The following is a 20,248-nucleotide window of genomic DNA, read 5'->3' as shown; positions in this document are numbered from 1 at the left end:
GAAGCACCTTGCACTAATTCAGACAATCCTTATGGTGGTTGTAGTGGTCTTAGACAGCCTTAGAAAGTTATCTAAGTGGGAACTGTGGACAGCAGTCTTCAGGCTAAGTCCAGGAGTGTTAAGCAGCTTGCTTTACCAGATCTAATCATGTAGTGTAGGTTAAACGTAAAAGAACCACACAGCGTAGTTACGTAAATGTCTATTTATTACACAACACTCACTAAAACATTGGTATATCTCCTACCCGGAGATATCTACACAAATACAAACAATACTTCAATTGTAAAGAGGTAAGTAAGCACAATACACAGTGGTCTCCTGGGGGAGACCAAACCATATACTAAGAAAGTGGAATGGGAACTGCGACTGACGTTGGGACTTAAACCAGGATACTCAGAAGATCTGGGGACCCAAGGAACCACCCAAGGTAAGTACCCAGGAACCACACGGAGGCTGTGTGCAGAGTGGAAACGCAGTTGCTTCCTCAATATAAGTCAACGGGAAAGACAAAGTTGCGGGTTTGAAGAAGGACTCTGAAGAAACCCAGTGGAAGACAGAAGGCTGGGGACTCATCCCACATGTTCATACACCAGGAACCATGATAACTACACCAGGGAAGACTGGTGCAAAGTGATGTCGGAAACCGGCATAGACTACAATGGAGGACTTCAATAAAGGTGCAGCTGGCAAAGATTGTGCAAGAGTCCGGTGGAATCCAAGGGAGGATTCTTGAAGCGATGAACACGCAAGCAGGGGGGACAAAGTCTATGCTTCTCGGAGGAGACATAGAAGAGCAATGCCCACCTATGACGGAAGATGCAGGAGTGATGATGATGGCCTTGTCGCTGCAGCTGTGAGGAGCAGGCTACGCTGAAGAAGACCAGGAACCATTCACGAGCTGTCCCACGTTGGAAGTTGAGAACCACGGGGTCGGTGTCCAGCGTGAGCACCAATATGCCTTGGCAGCAGCAAAGACGTGGAAAACAATGAAGGAGCAACCTTGGGACCAGCATGGTCCAGGGGCCTTACAAAGTGCAGGAGAGTGAGAACAGGCCTAAGCAAGCAGAGGAGCCCACTGAAGCAGGAGAAGACGCTTGAGAGGACCCAGAGGCCACATGCATAGGAGTCGTAAGAGTACCTCGAGCAGCTCGCCAAAGATGAAGGCCCGCGGTGCAGAGGATACAGTGAGGATGTAGATCTTGGCAGGAAGAAATGCTGGAGCTTCTTGTAACTAGAAGATCTCTGGAGTGCAGAGCCAAGAAGCCTTGGCAACGGCAAGTCAATGTGGTGCACAGGGGTTCGATCCGAGCAGTTCCGACAAGTTGCCTCAAAATTTAAGAGAGGACAGGACAGGCCTTGAGAGAGTTGCAGAACCTCCAACTGTGTTGCTGAGCCTTTCGAAGTCCCTGGGACGTCAGGAGCAAAAGACCGGTCAGCTTTGTTGCACTGCCTGCAGGTGCACAGAAGTGACTACTTCACTCCAAGGGAGATTACTTTGGGTGTCCTTGATGCCCACAGGTCTGGAAGAAGCACAGACACAAACAATGACGAAGACTTGCAGAACAGCGAAACCAGGAGCAGCAGGAGTCTTTCTTGATGCAGTCTCGGTTCCAGGCAAAGTCCAAGTGTCCAGGCGGTCAAAGAGTGACATGGTTTCAAGGCTTGCGTTTTGTCCCACGACGAATCGGAGGACCCACCCACACTTCTCACTTCAAGAGAGTTCACGCGATGGCCAAGACCCTCTACCTTGTCATGGAAGCCAGTGATCTCTGTGCGGATAGACTTCATCTCTGAAGTAAGATCAGTAATCTTTATGTCTAGGATCTCCAGCGGGTGCCCCACCGCCGTTATTTCCTTGAGTTTCCCCAAGCCAATTTCAGACGTAATAGGATCTACTAAAGGTTCCAGGGGGGTGAGCTTCCAGTTCGTTAAGACTAGGCGGGGTCGGAAAGGATCCAACCAGATGCGCTTCATACTGGCCAAAGTAATGGCAAATAAGAGGTCACTACTTTTAGATCAGATCCTTTCACCAGTCCAGTCTGGTTTCATCACACACAGGTCAACCGCACGTAACCTCAGGACCATCTTCTTGGTATTTAACAGAGTGTTGCCTGCGACAACATCGGCAATGGTGCTTCTGGATGCAGAGAAGGCATTCGACTCGCTTGAATGGCCCTTCCATAATGTACAAGTTACTTACCTTCTACCTTCGGTAACGATGTATCTGGTAGTGACGATTCTAACCGCAGATTCCTAAACGTAGAATTATCCCCAGGCGCAATACTGGATCCGGAAAAATCCTTGCCACAGCATCTCTGCGTGCCGGGGGCGGTTCCACGTGACGCCGCCTTGACGTCATCCGCGGAAGAGACGTCAGCGAGGTCACATAAGCCCCACCCCGGCGAGCTGACGTCAGTTTTCTTCTGAGAACGTTTCCGCGACACAACGCGGAGCCAATACGAACAAAACTGTGAGAGTATGGGTACAGTGTGCGAAAAAGCAGTGAAACAGAAAGGGCGCTGTGAGAAGAACGCCTTCGTCAGTGGGATGGGTTTGTTTACAAAAGGATATAAGAAGCGCCGAAAATCTAGGATCGTCCATTTTGGAGACATGTCGGGCCCACGTATAAACTGGGATAAATCCGAGCTTTTTCCACTGATGGCTTTAACAACTCCCCTGCTCAGTGAATGCACCCTTGAGGGGTGGCTGATACCACCAGATATTTGGGGATCTCACTTCATAGAAACAAGGACCAGATCATTTGCCTTAATTCTGACCCTGCCATGGATAAACTGGCTGCCCAGGTGGGCAGCCAGTTTGTCAGCCTACCACTCTCCATGGCAGGGCGCATAGCCCTCATCAAAATGAATGTCCTCTCCCACTTCTTATATATTTGTGTAAACATACCCTTCCCAATGACGAAGGTGTTCTTCTCACAGCTATGTGGCCAGTTAGTCCGTTTGGTGTGGGCTGGCCACAGGCCACGTATAGCTTGGGACACTCATGTTCCCCTAAAAAACGTGGTAAATTTGTGGTTCAAGACTTCTGCTTGTACAATCTAACGGCACAGGCTAAGTTTGCATATAATTGGTTCCATCCCGATGCCCATGTACCCTACAATAAACGTGAGCAGGATTTAGCAGACCACAAACTGGTCAACGCTATACTGCCACAAGGCATTCGACTGGACCCCACTGGTGTTCAAACGCTTTGCACCACGTGCAGGCCTGGCACAAACTCAGCAGACTGCTGGGATGGGACTCCTTGCACCCCCCTAAATTACCGCTACCCCACAACCGGTGGTTCTCCTAACCTCCGAGAGATTGATGCTATGCACCCTGCAGAAATTGCGCCTCAATACCTTTGGGGCCTTTCCACAGACGAACATATCATGACACTGCTTGACATATCCCATCACACAGAACTATCTTATATGGACACAATCATTCTCACTACTCTGAACTGCACCTTACGTGCAGTAATATCTATCCCCGTGGAATTTCCGCCTCTCACACTTCTCATAACAGACTACGACGGCTCGCACATGATCACTAAACGCTATCACTTGTGTATGGCTTTGAAACAGGTGTATGATAGGGGGACCCGCCTTGGCTGGGAGGAAGTCCTGGGACATCCACTCTCTGACAAAAACTGTGCTCACAGCTGTGCACAAATTAAACTTGTATCGCCTAACCATAGCCACAAACTTCTAAATTTTCAATTTGTCCTCAAATCCTATGTTACCCCAGTGGAACTGGCCATGTATGTGTAGGAAGGTAGATCCCTGACTATGGTTGCCCCCAACTTTTTGCCTGGTGTTGTGCTGGTTTTCTGACTTAGTTGACCTGGGACCCTGCTATTCAGGGCCCCAGGCCTACTGCTCTCTCTGTAAAATGGATTCCATGTACCTTAGGTACATATCTAATTGGATACTGAGTCACCTTATCAGTCCCTGTACAGTGTACCTTAGGTACCCAGGGCATAGGTGTACCCAGGGCCTACCAGGGGCTGCAGCATGTATTATGCCACCCCTGGCTGGCCATCCAAATCTGACACAACTGGCTGCACGACAGCTGGGGCAAGGTGGTGTAATCACCCTTTGCTTTAGATATAGTATACCTATATCTAACCCTAAAATGGACACATATATTCCTATCAGTCACTCCTATGGCAGGCCTTAACAATCCTGAAGGCAGAGTGCATGGAATAATGTGAAATGGTGCTCTGGCATGAGCTGAGCCCGTTTGCAGCTTACGGAACCAAGTCCTAATAGCTGTTCCATGATAACGCTATACCATATACTCTTAAGTGTATTATGTACCTCGCGGTCATATGCTAACTTTGGTATAACATTATCAAAACATGTCGAGTAAGGTGTCATACGAATTGGAATACTAACCCCTCGCCAATTCTGGCGACGGGGTTAGCATTCCACCCTTCTAGAGGGACACGACATGTTGGTAACCTGTAACCCCGGTTAAAGTCAGACATAGCCTCAGCTCCACAAGATGGATGCTGCCACCGAGACACAAGTCTGCCCTCCTGCTGCTGGGAGTCCTCCCAGCCCAGGAGGCAAGGACAAAGGGTTTCCTGCCAGGGGCGGTGCCAGCACCGTCCCAGACAGGATTTTGTGTATCCTAGGTCGGCAGGGCTTTAGAGGAAGGTGACTGCAAGTGGCACCCCGGTGCTCACTATGCATAGGCCGGCTTGAACCAGTTCCAGGGGCACTCCAGCCCCTGATCTGGGGAAAGCCCGCCAAAGGAGAGGGGTGTAACCACCCCCCTCCTAGTCCCACCCATAGGGCAGGACTTAGTCGCGTGCCAGCCACCTTTTGCAGGATAAAGGTAGGAACTGGCCCCCTTCCAAATTAGATCATCTTTGAATCCTGAACCAACTTTCCACGAAAGGACCTCAAGACTCTTCTCAAGATTTCTCCCTTGTGACTAAGGAGTAGTCACCCTGCAGCAGCAGGCACCAACCAAGCATCGCGGTCTGCTGAAAGTCTCTCCTCCGGATCAAGACTGCCCAGCACGACGAGAACCGGCTTCCCTGGCACCTCTGACCTCAACCTGCATCATCAGCCCAGCTGTGATCCGTGGGTGTGACGAGACCTCGAGGGACCGGCCATCTTTGAAGACTGCACGACGCTTGTCCAGCACGACCACCGAGTGACCCTCGACTGAGTGCTTTGGGGTAAGAGAAGCCCCGACCCTGAGCAGCTCCAGCACCGAAGTTCAGCCCCCCTGCATCCACGAGATCTGCGTGGGGCCCTTCTGCTCTTTGCTGCTCACCGCGTTGTCCAGGTCACTTGCCCGTTGGCTAGTGGCCCTCTTACGACGCTTCACGACGACAACCACCGCTGGTCTGGTTGCTCCAGACTAGCCCTTGCTCCCCTCCAAAAGAGGAGCACCCTGGACCCTCCTGGTCCACTCCAGACTCCATTTTAAGTCCACCGCGTGGGCTTGCATTTGCCAAGACTTGTTGCCCAATCCCGGGTCCAGCGACGTCAGAAGCAGATACCTTCGTGGGACAGCTCGCACCTCCATCCTGGTCGCCGACAACGCCTCCTGGTCCGAGAGACTGCAGAGCCCAGCAGCGCCCACTCACCTGGTCGAGGTGACTTCGTCCGGTGCCATTCTGGTGCCCACCTAAATCACTGGCTAGTGATTCAGAACTTGGTCCCCTCTGCTTACAGGTTTTCTCCTTCCCTGATCCAGGCTTGGATCCCCACGAACTTCTTCACTGGCCGCCTGCCAGCAACTTCTTTCTTCAGGCTCCTGGATCTTCAACGAGGGTTTCCGACGCAACTTGAACCCTATGCAGCCGCAGCCCCTGGGCTAGGTAAACTGAGTACTCCGGTGCTCCAGCATAGTCAAACACCCTAAGTGTTCGGATCCACTCTTGTTTTCGACCCACCTAGTCGGGTTCGCCCGAGAACAGTAACTTTGTGATTGCTAGTATCCATAGACTTGTTCCCGCATTACGCGTGAGAGTTTCCACTCTGCATACGGCGTCCCTAGGCCTCCTGCTTCTAATCCAAGGGTTCAGCATTGTAGGCCTAGCGTTTCTACAGTCTAGAAAAGTATTACTTACCTGCTAGTAACTTCGCATTTCACTTCTTGTGTATATGGTTTTTTCGTGCCCCTCGGGCATCTGTGTAAATTGTGCGACTTTCAGTAATTCTTTAAGAGTTTTGTTGTGTGCTTAGCTCCCTGTCTCATAAAGAGCCAGGGTAGTCCTGTTATAAATAAATATACTTTATTTTTGATAACAACTTGTGTGGTGTCCTTTCACTTGGTGTTCAAGGGGTAATGTGATGGTAAAACAGCTGGCTTAACACGCCCTCTAGAGTCTTAGCCTTAGATTGCTCGTATCCATGCTACTAGGATAGCTGGTCTATAAGGTTGACTTACAACCAATCATTAATAAGGGTTGTTTGGACTGATACATAGTGATCACTAGAATAGTGAGCACTGCATATCAGGCCAACTTCTCAGTCCAAATCCTTGAAAGGCCCCAAATGACCCATGCCTGGAGCCGATTTTGCTCACATAACATGGACCTGCCCATGATCTCCTCTTATTGGGCATCGGTATTTCAAATACTAACAATCATGATCTCCACAACGCTCGCACCGTCCCCCAAGCTGCCCTGTTAGGCATTGTCTCAGACATCCCGATCTGCTACCGCAGATTCGCAGCTATCGACCCACAAAGGAGGCATGGCTCCGGAGCATGACCTACTGCGACATGCAAACATACTCTAGACTGCAGCCCCCCCCCCCACTTGCCGTCCCAAGAACATTTGGGCATGTATACCGCTCCTACCTACTCGCTCTGCAGCCCAGCTCTCAGACGCCTTCTCCTCTCCCCACTCAAGACCATGGCGCTGCCTCACCAGTTTCCGAACCGTCCCCATCCACGCTGGGTGCTAACCCCCCCTACGTCTCGCAGCGCTATCACATATGGGCTCCCTCACACAGGATCGGATATACTCGGACTCTGCTCCTACGTATTACATAACTGCATTACCACCTAAACAAATTTACTCTGAAAGCATTTATATCTACCCTCCCTCCCTCTTCCACTTTTGATATTAAGGTTTTGTATGATGTTTGCAGATTTCTCCCCAACAAATTGCTTGAGTGCTACGAAGTACTGTTTATAGACGAGATCAATAACGATGCAATATCTGGCAACTTTGCGGCTAGAGTAGCACCAAGGACACTTTACCAGACAAGATGACGTGATCAATGTATGTTTGTTCTGTTCCCTTATGCATGTCCCTGTAAATGACTGACACCTGGTGAGGTCTGGGTACCAACAGTTTGGGGACGGTCCACCCGTGGCCCTCCTCCTGGGGAACAATGCCTTAAGGGTACGCTTGTTTAGCTGGGTCTCCGTCAGGCGCCGCTGACTGTAGAAAACGCTTGCAGTTTGGCACTACATAGATGGCCCAGAAGCCAGTCGGGAGACCCAGAGTTCCTTACGCAGAAAGCAACACTGGCATGCCTACCATGTCTCCCATGGCTGCTGATGGCCCGTGGTGATGGGGGGGAATTGGGGGTACAACTCTCCGTAAACAAGATGCCTATCACCAGACTCTGCACCAACCACAGCCCCTCCAAAATCTGCCCTAGTACTGTGCTTGTGGTGTGCAACCTGCAAGTCAACGAGGACTGTGCTTATAAGGCCTCTGGCGGCTCAGACCCCTATAATGAGCCTCTGGCATTTCGGTCCTGGGGTAGATGAGCCAGGGTATGGCGAAACTGTCCCAAAGTACATTAGGTAGGCAGGGGCTCCAGTGATGGTGGCAGGAAGGAATACTGGTCGAGATTCCCGCTGTGTGGATCTCTTTCACAAAAAATGTCCTCTGCCTGGTGATATGGTCATAGGGGGCTTGGCTTGGGATTTTATTATAAACGTACTGATCATGCTAATGTCCTTTAATCATGAGCACCCTAAGGTCACAGCCAGTGGTACAGGATTAGGCATGTGTCAACTGGATAATTGAGATTAAGGTCACAAGGGCAAAGGAGGTCACAGGACTTGGCCCACACACCCCAGGAAGAGGACTGCCAGCCCACTGGTGCCCTGTTCCTTGGGGTGGGCGGGGTGAAGTAGGTCTCTGAAATTGTGAATCGTGAAGGCCGTTAGTCAGGCCACAACCTCTACAAAAACAGTAGTGGGCAGCAGGAGGTGCGTTGGTTCATGCGCCACACTTCAGGGCTTGAGCAAGGCTTGTTACGGGAGACCCCAGACCTGTCAGCGTGGCTGCAAGGGCCAGGCGATAACCACTGCTCCTCCGGCTTCCAACAATGGAGGGTCTGCCACCACTGGTTCAAACCGCCTCAGCGTCTAACTTACAAAGTTAACTCTTTTTCAATTTCTCCCATTTCAAACGCAGAAACATGTTCCGCAAAAATGTTCATAATATGGAAAAAATGTCTGCACTTTGAATTTCTCCCACTTAAAATAATGACTGTATTTTTTAATTATAAATATGCCACCCTATCTACTAGCCACTGGGCGCAAGATGTCTGTTGTGTGTTAAGGAGCCACTTTGAAATGGGAGAAAATTATACAGAAGAGTTAACTTTGTTTATATGGATTCCATAAAACTCATCATTTAAAGTTTCTCACATTTCCAAGGGTCACATTTACAAATACCAGGCATCTTGCTCCCAGTGGCCTATAGACAGTACAGATTTATAACCGAAAAATACGGCCATTTGTTTAATTGGGAGGAACTTAAAGTGAAGAAACATGCTTTATAAAACATTAAGACGTTATTGGCCTAATTGAGAGCGGAGAAAGACATTAAGAATTTGGTTACATAGAAATAATTTATCACTTTAAATTTATCCCATTTAAAAAAAATATATATATATTCCTGCTATTAATATGGCATAGTATCTCCTAGCCACTGTGAGCAAGCGGTCTGCTGTTAGTAAATGTAACACTTTGAGAACATTTAAATAAAGTTAACTCAATCATTAAGGAAAATGCTACTTACCAGTATGCATCTGTTCTTGGCATGTAAAGCTGCAGAGTTACACACTATGCATAGATCGCCATCTGGTGTTGGGCTCGGATGTTTGCACTTTGTTATTGTCATGGAAAAGTCTTTGGAAATCACGAGGTAGGTGACTCCTCCTGTTGACTATAGTGCGCATGGGCATCGGCTCCATCTTCAGATTGTTTCTTCGCCAGTAAGGGAAATGATGGAGTTTTGTGAGAAACAGAAAAGATGCCTGTGTATGCTGTATCTAAATAAGATATTACTGGAACAGATAGAGGTAGCCGGGGAGGCGGGTGGGCGTGTGCAACTCTGCAGCTCTAAATACCAAGAACTGATGCATACTGGTAAGTAGCATTTTCCGTTCGAGGCATATGAGCTGCAGATTACACAGTGTGCGTAGATTGTATAGCAGTACCTTAGCGGTGACCACCAGTATCTGTTGCAGTTGTTTGAAATAATATTTTGAGTACAGCTTGGCCCACACTAGCTTGTTGCTTTGCTTGCACATCTACACAACAATGTTTTGTGAATGTGTGTGGTGTAGACAATGTAGCTGCTTTGCAGATGTCATCTAAGGGAATGTTCCCTAAGAAAGCCATTGAAGCCCCTATTTTTCTTGTAGAGTGGGCTTTAGGTGGAATAGTTAAGGTACGTTTTGCTTTTTGATAGCAAATTTTAATGCACTTTACAATTCACCTTGCAATCCTAGATTTTGATATAGGATTGCCGTTATGTGGTGGAGAGAAGGATACAAAAAGTTGTTTAGTTTTACAAAAAGGTTTTGTCCTGTCAATATAATATAGGAGTGCTCTTTTGACGTCTAGGGTGTGAAGAGCCCTTTCTGCGACAGTTTGTGGTTGCGAGAAAAGTATTGGCAACTCTACAGACTGGTTGAGATGAAAAGGAGAAATTACTTTTGGTAGGAATTTTGGGTTTGTCCTAAGAACCACTTTATTATGATGCATTTGTAAAAATGGTTCTTGAATGGTGAGTGCTTGAAGCGTTCTGACTCTTAAGAGAAGTAATGGCTACTAGGAAAGCGACTTTCCATGTAAGGAATTGTAATTTACATTTGTGCATAGGTTCGAACGGAGGACCCATGAGTCTTGAGAGGACAATATTTAAGTTCCACACAGGTGAGGCTGGTACTCTAGGTGGAATGATGCTTTTGAGTCCTTCCATGAAGGCTTTGATGGCAGGTACTTTAAATAATGACAAGTGTTGTCTATTTTGCAAGTAAGCTGCTATAGCTATGCTAGGGTAGACCTTTGGAGATGTAGCAGGTAACATATGACGTGTTGGATTGACACATCTAAGGGATTGATGTTGTTAATGTTTAAGTATATAACAAATCTTTTCCACCTGGCTGCATAGCAAGCTCTAGTGGTTGGGAGTCTAGCTTCTTTGATAATATTTATGCAATCAGGAGGAAGGTTAAGGTAACCAAACTAACATTTCAGGAGCCAGATCGCTAGGTTGAGTTGTGCTCGATCTGGATGTTTGATCTCTCCATGGGTCTGGGTTAAGAGGTGTGGAGAGAGGTGTAGTTTTTGGTGGGGGACTACTGAGAGTTCCAGTAATGTGGTGTACCACGGTTGTCTGGCCCCTGTTGGAGCAACTAGGATGAGCGTCAGTTTGCACACCACCAGTGGAATCCAAGGCGGAAAAGCGTACGCAAATCTGCCAGACCAATTCATCCATATCTCATTGCCTTTGGACAATGGGTGTGGATACCAGGCGGCGAAGCTTGGACATTTGACATTTTTGTGGGTTGCGAAGAGATCTATCTCTGGTGCCCCCACATCTGGAAAAATGGTTGAAGAACTTGTGGATGCAGTTCCCACTCGTGAGTGTGTTGTGTTTGACAACTCAGGAGATCTGCTATGCAGTTTTGGACTCCTGGAACGTGTTGGGCTAGTAGAAAAATGTTTTGAGGAATGGCCCATCTCCATATGCTCTGTGATAGGTGGGAGAGTTGGAGAGAGTGTGTCCCGCCTTGTTTTTGTAAGTAGTACACCGCTGTCATATTGTCTGTGAGGACTAGGACAGCTTTGGCTAGAATGTGTTTCTGGAAGGATTTTAATGCTAGGAATATGGCAATTCCAGATGATTGATGTGGAGCAACCTTTGTTGGGGTGTCCACGTGTCCTGTATTGTGTGATGTAATAGATGAGCTCCCCAGCCGGAGAGCGATGCGTCTGCTGTTAGCACTATCTGTGGACCTGGCTCGATGAACGGTTGCCTTTTGGAAAGGTTTTTGGTGTTCCACCACTGCAGAGAGCAATGAGTGCGAGCGTCCACCAACACCAGATCTGTTAGCTGACCTTGAGCCTGGTTCCATTGGCGTGCTAGACATTCCTGTAGGGGACGCATTTGGAGTCTTGCGTGAAAATGCAAGATGCCATCATCCCTATTAGCTGCATGAACACTTGAGCTGGGAGAGAGTGTTGTGGTTGAAACTTTGTGAGAAGGCTTTGTACGCTTGATATCCTGACTGGATTGGGATATGCAAGTGCCTTTAAGGTATTTAATGTTGCCCCTAGGTATTGCTGTATGTGGGACGGTTGCAGGTGAGACTTTGGATGGTTTATGGTAAACCCCAAGTCATGAAGCTGCTGGATTGTAGCGTGAGTGTGTTGTACGCACTGGTTGTACGAGATGGCTTTTATGAGCCAGTCGTCTAGGTAGGAGTACACATGAATATGTTGCCTCCTTAGATGAGCTGCAAGTACTGCTAGACACTTGGTGAAAACTCTGGGTGCTGTGGTGACTCCGAATGGGAGTACCTTGAACTGGTAATGCTGACCGTCCACTACAAACCTGAGATACTTTCTGTGAGAGGTGTGAATGGGAATTTGAAAGTAGGCGTCCATGAGATCTAGAGTAGCAAGGAAATCGCCTTGTTCCAGTAAAGGGAGAACCTGTTGAAGCGTGAGCATGTGAAAGTGGTCAGATTGTATGTATAAGTTTAGGGTTCTTAGATCTAGGATGGGTCTGTGAGAGCCGTCCTTTTTAGGAAAAAGGAAGTACAGGGAGTAAAGCCCCGTGTTTTGTTGATGCAGTGGTACTGGTTCTATTGCATGTTTTTGCAGAAGGGAGATGACCGCTTGTTTGAGCAGTGATAAATGATCTTTTTTTTTTATTTTTTTTATTTAGCCTGCCCTGTGCTGGTGACTATTCTGCAGGTTTTCAACATTTACCAAATTTTTTTTTTTTAAACATTTTTATTGAGTTCCCCCCCCCTCATTTTTCCAGTAAATCCAATGCATTTTTACAGTACAGATATTTCGTATTGATAATAAAAAGAAAAAAAAGGATAAATAAATAAAAGAAAAAAAGCGACATTTCACAAAATTCCAATACAATCAAAATTCATATTTTTACCCTCTACTTACTCCTATTCTTCCATTTCTCAATGGGTAACCATATCCTACCCCCAATGTCCTTGCCCTTCTGCCTTTCCTATCATAGATGGCCTTCTCCAGATTGTATGTGGAAAGGAGCCTTGCAATCCATGTCTGAAATGTAGGTGCCGTCTTATCAAGCCAAGCCCTTGCAATAATAATCCTAAAAACTGCCGTAGCCATAAACAAAAATTCTGGGTGTTCATTATTATCTCCTATATTCACCCCTAACATTATCAATTCATCCGACAAATTAATCTTCATCCCCAGAGAGCCCTCCAGGAATTCTTCAATTGCCAATTTTAATGTATAAAGTTGTGGGCATTGTGCAAACATATGTACAATATTGGCACTACTTGAATTACATCGTGGACAAGCTACTCCAGTGCTACCCCCCCATTGGGCAATTCTAGCAGGGGTATGGTAGAGAGAATAGATCGTCTTATAATGCTGAGTTTGTAACGTAGCCGAGCACAAAACCGACCGACCTAGATCTAATGAGGCTTGTAATCCATCGGGGTGTGCCCCTACTTGTTCCACCCATTTCTTAGTATATTTCTCTCTATCATCTGTTTTTAATGCATAAAATTCTGCATAGAGTTGCCTAATCGTTGCCCGTGTGCTACGCTCCAAATAATCCATTATCCTACAATGAGACATCCCTACTGGTCCACCCTGTTTCTTATAAAAGTAACTCCTGACTTGTAAGTATTTAAAGAAATCACTTCCTGGAATCTTAAACTTAGTTTGGATATCCTGAAATAGTAAAAACACCCCTTCTACATCCAGCAAGTCCCCTAATTTTTTAATCCCCTTGGCATCCCACTCCTTCATAACTGTGTCTCTGAAGATCTCTGCGGGAAAAGCATTATTTGTATATAGCCTAAGATATCTGTTATACCTCCCAATTCCTAGCTTTTTCCCAACGGCCTTCCAGATTTTATAAATTGCACTTAGTGTCTTGAACTTAGTATGTTTAAAATAGGCATAATCTACTGTGTTCACCAAGGGGTTCCCTGTCTCCTTGCCCAGGACCGCCTCATAAACATTCACACAACCCAATCTCTCGCCACTCTGGCTACTACCTCCTAATAACCCTTGCGAGTATTGGAGAGCTACTGCCCAATAGTATAATCTAAAATCAGGTGCCCCCCAACCCCCCTTCTCCCTCGGTAGTGTCAAAAAACGATACGCCCTATGTGTCTTCCCCTGTGCCCATATGAGCCTGTTCAAAATTGCTTCTATTCTATTAAACCATGTGCAATCAAAGTATAAGGGAATCGCTCTGAGAATATATAGAAATTTTGGAAACGTAACCATTTTAATCATATTAATGCGCCCCATTAGCGTCAAATGTAAATTGTTGACTCTCTCTAAATTTCTTTTAACCTTCCCTAGGAGCGGCTCCATATTCATCTCTACTACTCTATCCAAATCCGCTGACACCATAATCCCCAAATACATTGCTTCTGGAACTACTCTCGTATCCTGGAATATAGTAAACCTGTTCTGCACTATCTGCTTCTTTCCTCTATTTATAAGATACCCCGAGAACGCCCCGAAGCCCCTTGCCTCTTGCTCTATTTCGACCAGAGCCCCCCCCCCCCGGTGCTGCTGTTGTGATTGCTACATCGTCCGCATAGGCGAATAATTTATATTCCTGTTCATGTATCCTGACTGGAGGGATCCTGTGATTGCGCGCAAGCCTTCTTAACAACGGGTCCAGGTATATAGCAAACAGTAAGGGTGAAGCTGGGCACCCCTGCCTGGTCCCTCGCCTGATCTGTACTGCCTTCGTATATGATTTGTTAATTCTTATCTTAGCCGACGGGTGTTTGTATAGTGCCTGAACTGCCTTTATGTAGCCTTTACCTATTCCAGCCCATTCCAGGGCTTTCCACAGATAGGCCCAGGAGACCCTGTCAAAGGCCTTTTCAGCGTCCAAAAAGATAGCCGCGACAGGGTCTCCTGCCACCTCGGCTGCATCCAGGACGGTGATCATCTGTCTTGTATGTTGGGTAGTCCCTTTGCCTGGAATAAAGCCATGCTGTGCCGGGGACACCAACCCCTCGATAACCCTACTCAGCCTTTTCGCTAATGTTTTAGAAAATATTTTTGCGTCTGCATTCAACAGCGTAATTGGCCTATATGAGCCTGGCTCTGTTGGAGGCTTGTCCTTTTTTAGTATCACGATTATGTCCGCCCCGGCCCAGGACTGCGGAACAACCCTTCCCCCCTGCGCCATACAGCAGATTGCCCAGATGTCTGTTCCTAGCACATCCCAAAAAGTCCTATAAAATTCTACAGGAATTTGATCTTGGCCTGTAGCTTTGCCGGAGGGGAGACTAAATGTCGCTTCTCTTACCTCCTGTATCGTTAGCTGGAGGTCCAGTTTTCCCCTCTCTTCCATACTTAACCCTCTATGCGGTATCTGTGACAGGTAATCTGTAATCCTTAGCTCAGCATTACTTGGGTCCTGCTCATATAGTGTCTCGTAAAACCTCCTGAAGACTTCCTGCACCTCCTCCACCTTATTAACTATGGCCCCTGTACTATCCTTGATTTCTTTTATTTCCCCTGCAGCTAATGTTTGCCTAGTCCTAATTGCCAACAAGTGGCCCACTCATTAAATTCATAGCATTTTTCTTTTTTTGCTAGAAAATTCCCTGCTGCCTTTTGCGCCAGCCTTACTCCTGCCTCCGCCTTCTGTATCTCTAGATCCAGTAAAATCTGTTCAATAGGTTCTTGTCTACTTATTGCAGCCACTAACCCCTCCTCTAAACTCACCAGGCTTCTGACCCTCTCTTCCATCATCTCCCTTTCTTTCTTATTTCTTAACATAGTGTAGCTTAATGTCTCTCCCCTGACTCCAGCTTTAAAAGCATCCCATACCATATCCGCTGAGGCCGAATATCTATTCATGTCCCAGTATTGTATAATCCATTCCTGCATCCTTTTCACATACTCCTCCTCCTTCAGCAACCCCCGTTCAAACGTCCATTCATTAAACGACCTGTCCCTTTTTTTAGCCAATGCCAAACTTAGAACCAGCGGATTATGATCCGACACTATCCTAGGCAGTCGTTCTATTGCGGCTCCACCCACCAATGAACTAGAGATGAAAAAGTAGTCCAATCTAGTAACCGTTCTATGAGGAGCTGAATAGTAGGTGCTGCCTGTGCCTATTGGGTTTTTCTCCGCCCACATATCCACCAAGGCGTTGTGTCGTAATAGATTCTGTACTGCTTTGTATGTCCTTCTCTTCCTACCCCGGTATCTACCCCCATCCCTCTCGATTAAGCCATCCAAGCCATTGATATTAAAATCTCCGCAACATACTACAGGCTCTGGCCACAGTGCTAATTCCCCATCCAAAAATTCAAGCAGTTCAGGTTCATCTTCGGTTGACCCATATATTGAGGTAAGTGTAAATCTCCCAGCCAAGGTTTCCACATCCAACAAGACCCATCTCCCGTCTTGATCCTCTTTCTTTTAACTTTTACAGCACCTTTCCTAGCTAATATCGCCACCCCCTTTTTTCTAACTTCCTGTCCTGTATAGGCGAGCACCTCAAACCCCATTTGCTCCAGCATATATTTATCTTTACTAGCCACATGCGTCTCCTGTAAACAGATTATATCAGATCTCCAGAATTGTAGTGCCGCAGTTGCCTTTTCTCTGCGTTATTTAACCCGCAGATATTGAGCGTAATTATCCTAACTGCCATTTATTCTTGCTTAACTTTACCAACTTTCCCATTACTCCTGTGAAATTAATCAATAGTTGCCTTTCTCCTTTGTGTAAATTATAAGTCTGTACTGTATGCCTCACACCCCCTACACCAACACCATACCCAGCACCTCCCTCCCCCTTTACCCCCCCTCCATCCCCCCACCCTCCGCTGACCCTCCCCCCCTATCACAGGCAAATAGGTCAGAGCTGACCTATGCATGACCACTGTGCGTTGCAGAGTCGCCCCCCCCTCCTCTTTCCCTCTCCTTCCCTCAGTACTGGAACCCGCAATGACTCAGACTAGAAAAAAGCCCACCACAACCCTCCCTATCCATCTTCTTCTTTCCCCCTATTCCTTCCCTTTTATCTATTCCTTGTTCCTAGCTCTACCTTGTTCTGTTAATTCTGCCAAAAATTCTCCCGCCTTTATTTCAGAGAAAAACATTCTTGTACGTCCTGCAGAGATAACGTTTAGCTTCGCCGGAAACATTAAATAAGCCTCTGCTCCTTGTCTGTGGAATGCTGCAATTAGTTGTCTGAGTCGCCATCGCCTCTCCACTGTCACATGGCAAAAGTCAGGTCTGGCAAAGAATGTTACTCCTTCAAAAGATTTCTTGGAATCTGGCCTGGCTTTCTCCATCAGCTCTTGTCTCGCTAGAAAGTTCCCAAAAAACACCAACATGGCCCATGGGAGTGTATCTGTGCCCCCATCCTGTCTTTTCTTCCTAGTCAGTGGGAACCTGTGGGCCCTCTGGACTTCCAGCTCCCATTGCCATGGCACATCTGGGAAGACCCCCTTTAACAGCTTGATGACGAACCCTCTTGGGTCTTGCACTTCCACGCCTTCCTCAAGCCCAAGAAGTCTAACATTATTTCGCCTCTGGCGATTCTCCAACTCCTCCACCTTCCATTGTAAGTCCTCCACAGCCTTTGCCTGTTCCACTTTAAATTCATGCCAGACAGTAACTTCATCCTCCAGCCTGCCAGTTCTCTCTTCAACTCCTACAACTCTCTCTTCGACCTCTTCATATTTTTTGTTTACTTTCCTGATTGAGGCTTGGATTTTTTTGGTGTCATGCCTAGCTCTTCTGCTTTCCGCTCTAGCCTCTGCTTGTATCTGTTTTAGAGTGGCAAACATAATGTCCAATTTCTCCCCCTCACCTTGTCCATCTTGCCCGTCCTCTCTATACATGCTGGACGTAGCTGAATAGTCCCATAGTGGTTTCTTGTGAGTACTCAGAGGGGAGCCAACCCGTCTTGCTACCACCTTGCGTTTTTTCTGGGTGCGTCTCCCCTGGAACCCCTGGAGCCTCTGGAGCTTCCGCTATCCCCAGTACCCAGACTTAGATCTGAAGTTTCTTTCTCTTCGTCACTGCTGGCAATGGTGGAATCAGACTCCTCTGGGACTGAAAAAAAACGGTCTCCCTCGGCCCCCTCGACGATTTCTGGTTCTGTCAGTTCTTTCTGTGAGCCAAGGCTCACCAGGCTCCCCCATTTTGCTTCCTTGGGCCCCCGCAACTGAGTCTGCTCCCCCAGCATCTCCGCTTCCACTTCCTTTAAAGCATTTAGCATTTGGGATGTTTTGTGGCACTCTGACCCGTCAATGTCCTCTCTTACCCTCAAATCAGCATTTTCCAGTTCTCCCTGGCTCTCCGGCTCCTTCTGCAAACCGTCTGCCAGCGCTGCCGAGATTGCCGCGGGAAGCGTGAGGTCCGCGCGTTCCTGGTGCCTAGCAAAACTGCCGCTTGCGTCCTCGAGGACGTTCCTGTTTGCTACTCCGGGTGAATGACTTGCCGCGGCTGCTCCTGATCCCCCCGCGGTCACCATCAACCCGAATGCCTCCGTTACGGATGGCTGCCTTAAGGTAGGGTCTCTATCAGCCTTTGTTGATCCTGTTGTTTTCAGGGAGGCAAGATGGCCGCTGTAGCGCTGTAGAGGGAAGTCGCATCATACCCCCTCTCTGACCCAAAGTCTAAAGAGGAGACAGATGACTCAGAAATAGTAGGATGCACTCCTTCCTTCACCCTGAAAAGAGTCAACAAGGCGAGAGTGACAGAGCGTTCTGGCAGAGGAAGAACGGCATACTTGCCAGAGTTGCATGCCTATGGAAGAAGACTAAGACTTTGTCTATCACTTTGGTGGAAGCATTACACTTTTTCCTATCAGAGAAGGCGATGGCGCAGCGCGGCCAGGAAAAACAACAGCCGCTGCCTGGCAGCATGAGTAAGGAGTCAACCCAGAGGGATGCAGGAAAACTTGGCGCTATCCCCAAGAATAAGATGCTGCCGCCCCCAGCTAAGAAACTCACACCGGCTGCCTCAGTGGCTTCTGCGACGATGAAAGCACAGCAGCGCAAATCGGAGAAAGCACAAGAGAAGGAGAAAGAGAAGGAAACCAAGCTGACACGAAGCGCGGCTGCCCGTAGCAATGGGGCGCATGAAGTGCCGGTCTGGGGGTTGTCAGAGAGGCAGTGATAAATGATCTAATGACATTTGACGCTACCTGGGTGGTATGTTTGGGGAAGTAGAGGTGAGTTCTAGACAGTAGCCTGAATGAACTATTTGTCTTACCCACCTGTCTGTGGTGATGCTGTTCCAGACAGGAAGTAACTGTAGACTGGGTGGGAGCTTTGTAAGAAGTGGAAGGGTTGTCAGAGGAGTAGCCTCTGGAGGTGCCTTTGTTAAATGAGCAACGAAAAGAACGTCTTGGAGCTTGCGATTGCAAGGCTCCCTTAGATTTGGCTGTGTCTTTTTTGATTTTTTCTAATGAGGAATCTACATTAGGGCCAAATAAATGTTCTTGGTCGAAAGGCAGATTTAAAATAGCAGTTTGTACCTCTGGTTTAAAACCTGAAATGTGTAGCCACGCATGTCTACACAAAAGTACACTTGTATTGACTGCTCTAGAGGCGATATCAGCTACATCCAGAGCACAACGAATGGAGGTGTTGCTAATTATTTTACCCTCTTGTATAAGATCATTGGCCCTGTTTTTTTATTTATCAGGTAGGTGTTGTGATAAGGTTTCTAGTTCGTCATAATGTGCCCCATCATACCTGACCAACGGAGCTTGAGTGTTGGCGATACGCCAAATAATAGCTGCCTGTGACGCTGTTCTTTTGCCTGAGACGTCTAAGAGCTTGGATTCTTTATCAGGGCGTGGAGCGTCTCCGGATGTTTGGGAGTTGGCGTTTTTTCTGGCATTAGAGACTACTAGTGAGTCGAATGGTACGGGGCCTTTAATATAGGCTGGGTCTCCAGGAGCAGCTTTATACTTTTTGTCGATCCTGGGGTTAATAACTAACTAGGATCTTTGAATACTTCTGGTGCATGCTTAATTACCCCTTTTAGTATTGGCAAAATAGAGGTGGCGTTTTGTGAGGTGTCAAAAGTGTCCATAAGGAAATCCTCTTCCACAGGGTCTATATGTAAGCTAACCCCATGGTACTGAGCAGCTCTGTGAAGCAGCTGGTTAAAACCTATTGTGTCTTCTGGAGGGGAAGGCCTAGAGGGGTATATGTCCTCCTGTGAAACATTAGGAACATGAGGTGTATTATAATCATCCCAGAGGTCAGGGGAAGAAGGTGGACTATGATCCCCTAGCGGTTCCTCATGTGCCCCGTCTCCTTCATTAGAAGTATCATCATCATTCCCTGGTGGAGATGGTGTAGGAGAATGATGTGGTGGTGGAGGTGGAGAAGGAGGTGGTGGAGAAGGGACCCTGAGGGGAGATGTAGCAATATCCCTCTTTTTAGGTGGTGGGGTTGGTACAGGTGTATCCAAAGGTCTCTTCTTTGAGCTGAGGGCGAGTTGACCAGTCTTGGGGTCCTTGACAAGAGTCTTTTGTTTTGTATTAGGTATAAAAAGCTCTTGTGGCGTAGGCTGCTCTTTCGGCACTGACTTTCTCGGTTCGGTAGACTTACGAGACACCGGTTCCAGTACAGTTTTGTGGTGCTTTACCGGCTCGTATGGTGCCTTCAGGTTTCGATACCGAATGTTTTGATGGTTCGGTGCCGGCGGTTTTCGCTGCCGAGTGCTTGGATGTGAAAGCAGCAATCGGCAATGAGGATGAAGACGGCTTCTTTTTCGGTG

General features: G+C 47.5%; 1 protein-coding gene across 1 annotated transcript in view; it reads right to left on the bottom strand.

Moving 5' to 3' along the window:
* The window catches only part of SEC63 (SEC63 protein translocation regulator), an 844,363-nt gene that overhangs the window by 363,533 nt on the left and 460,582 nt on the right, over positions 1-20,248 (bottom strand). The gene's annotated exons all lie outside the window — the stretch shown is intronic.

Source organism: Lissotriton helveticus, chromosome 6 (genome assembly GCF_964261635.1).
Source record: "Lissotriton helveticus chromosome 6, aLisHel1.1, whole genome shotgun sequence".
Taxonomy (NCBI): domain Eukaryota; kingdom Metazoa; phylum Chordata; class Amphibia; order Caudata; family Salamandridae; genus Lissotriton; species Lissotriton helveticus.
This window is presented reverse-complemented; position numbering and strand designations above follow the sequence as displayed.